Source organism: Dermacentor variabilis, unplaced genomic scaffold (assembly GCF_050947875.1).
Source record: "Dermacentor variabilis isolate Ectoservices unplaced genomic scaffold, ASM5094787v1 scaffold_39, whole genome shotgun sequence".
Taxonomy (NCBI): Eukaryota; Metazoa; Arthropoda; class Arachnida; order Ixodida; family Ixodidae; genus Dermacentor; species Dermacentor variabilis.
This window is the reverse complement of record NW_027460577.1, coordinates 21343-24899: the sequence shown is the minus strand read 5'-3', so window position 1 is coordinate 24899 and position 3557 is coordinate 21343.

Genomic DNA, 3557 nt, shown 5'->3' with positions numbered 1-3557 from the left:
AAGGTTGGAATAACTGAACTTCTCTAGCCGTTTGTATCCTAATCGGAGCACTAGCTGAACGTGATGGTCAATTGGCCGGCCACGTAGCTGAATTTTACCGCGCTTGTCTTTAAGGCTGGTAAAATCATCATCATCGTCGTCGTCATCATTATCACAAGCTTGTTTTATGGCCACTGCAGGACAAAGGCCTCTCTATGCAAATTATTAATCCTGCCCTGCACCAGGCGATTCCGCGTAGCACTCATGAATTTCCTAATTTCATCGCTTCACCTAGTTTTCTGCCGTCTTCGACTGCGTTTGGTACCCATTCTGTAATCCTAATGGTCAAACGATTATCTAACAGGCGCATTACATGACGTGCCCAGTTCCATTTTTTCTCTTAACGTCAATTAGAATATCGGCTATACGCGTTTGCTCTCTCATCCAAACCGCTCTCTTCCTGTCTCTTAACGTTATGCCTAGCAATATTCGTTCCATCGCTCTTTGCTTGGTCGTTAACTTGTTCTCAAGCTTCTTTGGCAGCCTCTAAGTCTTTGCCCCATAGATCATCACTAGTAAAATGCACTGATTTTATATCTTCCTTTTCAGTGATAATGGTAAGCTTCCACAGGAGCTTACAATATCTGCCGTATGCGATCCAACCCATCTTTAGTTTTCTATTATTTCCTTCTCATGATTAGGGTTCCCTGTGATTAATTGACCTAGGTTAACGTACTCCTTCACAGACTCTAAAGATTGAATGGCGATCTTGAACTCTTGTTCCCTTGCCAATCTATTCATGATTACCTTTGCATTCTGCATATTATTCTTCAACCCCATTCTCACATTCCCTCTGTTAAGGTCCTCAATCATTTGATGTAATTTCGTCTGCAGTGTTGCTGAATAGAACAATATCATCGGCCATCCGAAGGTTGCTGAGATATTCGCCATCGATCCTTGCTCTTAAGCCCTCCCAGTTTAATGGCTTGAACACTTCTAAGCTCGCCATGAATAGCATTGGAGAGATTGTGTCTCCCTGTCTGTCCCCTTTCTTTATAGATATCTTCCCGCTTTTCTTGTGTAGAATTAAGGTAGCTTGGAACTTCTGTAGATATTTCCCAAGGCATTTACGTGAGTGCTCTAAACTCCTTGATTACGTGCTGCCTCTATGACTGCTAACATCTCTACTGATTCAAATGCCTTTTCTTAATCGATGAAAACCATATAGAGAAGCTTATTGTACTCTGCCGCTTTCTCAATAGTCTGATTAATAACATAGACGCGATCCATTGTAGATTATCACTGAAGCCAGCCTGTTCCCTTGGTTGACTGAAGTTCAGTGTTGCCCTTATTCTATTGGAGATTATTTGGGTAAATATTTGATATATTACTGGGAGTAAGCTAATGGGCCTATAAGTTTTGAAATCTTTGCCGTCTCCCATTTTGTAAATTAGTATATTATTTGCATTCTCCCAGTTGTATGGGACCCTTGCAGTTTACACACACTTCGCATAAAGAACCGCCAGTTTTCCAAGCCTTAGGTCTCCTCCATCTTTGATTAAATCGACTGTTATGCCCTCTTCTCCTGCCATTCTTCCTCGTTTCATGTCTTGCAAGGCCCTTCTTACCTCATCGCTAGGTATAGTAGTTTCTGTGTCCTGTTCATTACTGTTTCTAATTGAGGTATCCTGACTCCTCTGAGTACTGTAAATGTAAGCGTACAATCTTTTCGCTGATTTACTGTATCTTCGAGATTGCTGATGATATTACCCTGCTACTCTTTCAGCGCACACATCTTGGTTTGCCTATGCCAAGTTTCTTTCACGCTGATTCCAGGATGCGTCCATTTTTAGGGCTTCTTCAGTCTTTCTAAAGTCCGAATTTCGAATATCACTTATTTCCGCCTTGTTGATCAGTTTTGACTGTTCCACGTATTCTATTCGATTACATGAGCTGGCCAGCTGGACACTTTCATTCTTTGTTGGTTCTTTATTAGGTCCGTAGTGAGTTATGAATGCTTGCCTACTGGTTGCCTTGGTGCCTTGCCTCCCACTTCAATTGCTGCCCCTGAAGCCAGCGTAGTTACGGTTCCGTTCATTGCCTTTACGTCATCTTCGTCTCTATGTTCTAAGGATGCATATTTTTTGCAAGTACTAGCCTGAATTTGTCCGCTTTTACCCTTACTGCCTCTAGGTTGACCTGTTTCTTCTTGACCAATTTCACTCCATCTCTCTTCAAATTGATGTGAATCCTAGCACTTAATAACCTTTTATCACTGCACTTTACCCTACCTAACACTTCTAAACCTTCACTACGCTGGGATCAGCAGAAAGTATCGAATGAATTTCATTTCTCGTTTCACCCTTAAGGCTTTTCCAAGTGTACTTTCTCTGGCTACACTTCCTGAAGAAGGTGCTCATTATAGGAAGCTTATTCCTTTCTGCGAATTGTACCAGCATCACTCCTCTAGCGTTCCTAGAATAAGCACCGCAGTTGCCAATTGCTTGTTTCCCAGCCTATTTCGGCCATCTTTTGCATTGAAGTCGCCGATTACTATAGTATACTGAGTTTGCACTTTTCTCAACGCAAATTCAACATTTTCATAAAGCTGACCTACTTTATCATAATCCTGGCTGGATGGTGGAGCCTAGGTTTGTACTACCCTTAATCTATGCCTCTTATTATGTTGATTACGACTACAGCTACCCTCTCATTAATGCTGTAGAATTCGCCAATGTTGCCCGATACGTCGTTATGGATTAGGAATGCTGCCGCGCATTGCTTCTTAACTGGGAGGCTTCTATAGCAGAGGACATGTGCATTCTTCAGCAATGTATAAGTCTAACTGGTTCTTGTAATCGCACTAAGGACGATATCTCAAAAAATGTGTTATGGTTCCTCGAAATGCAGTGCTAAGCTTGCCTCACTCGACAGAGTTCGGCAATTCAAGGTTGACAGGGTCAGTTTCCATTGGCGGTCTGTCCGGACCCGGAGATATTTAGCACTCTCTGCAACGTTACAGGTCTGACCGCCACCTTGGTCAGGTGCTCCGCAGCTGCTGGGGGCTGAGGGCCATGGGTTAATTGTAGGAATCATTCGGCAGGTAGGCAAATTCCTGTTCTGGTGAGGGAGTGTCTTTTTTGAAGCTTAGTGCAATTTCCTAATTTAGTTGTACATGGGTTAGTATAACCCCACTGACTCTCGGCATCTTTCGCCCGTGTCACGCGTCACTCCAAGCCTGCAGGGCTGACATATCGGTGTCAAAAGCGCCATGCAAGCTTCATACAATAACGAAACTTTTGGGCGGCTTGTTATAGCGCTGCCTATTTGCACATGGTCCGATGCATGCTATTGACACAATGATGTGGGGCTCCCGCACCGCTGGACGGCGCGCGCAAAGGCCGGCGCCATGAATGACGATGAAGCTCGTAAGCTGCACGCTCTTCTTCTGGCCCGCCATTAAAGGAAGTGTCTATTTTGTAAGACTCCGCCTTCAATCTACGTTATATTTTCCTGGTGGAGGTGCGGGGTACATGCTACCACTCCCAGACCGAACGCCGCCTACAAGCCCAGTACGA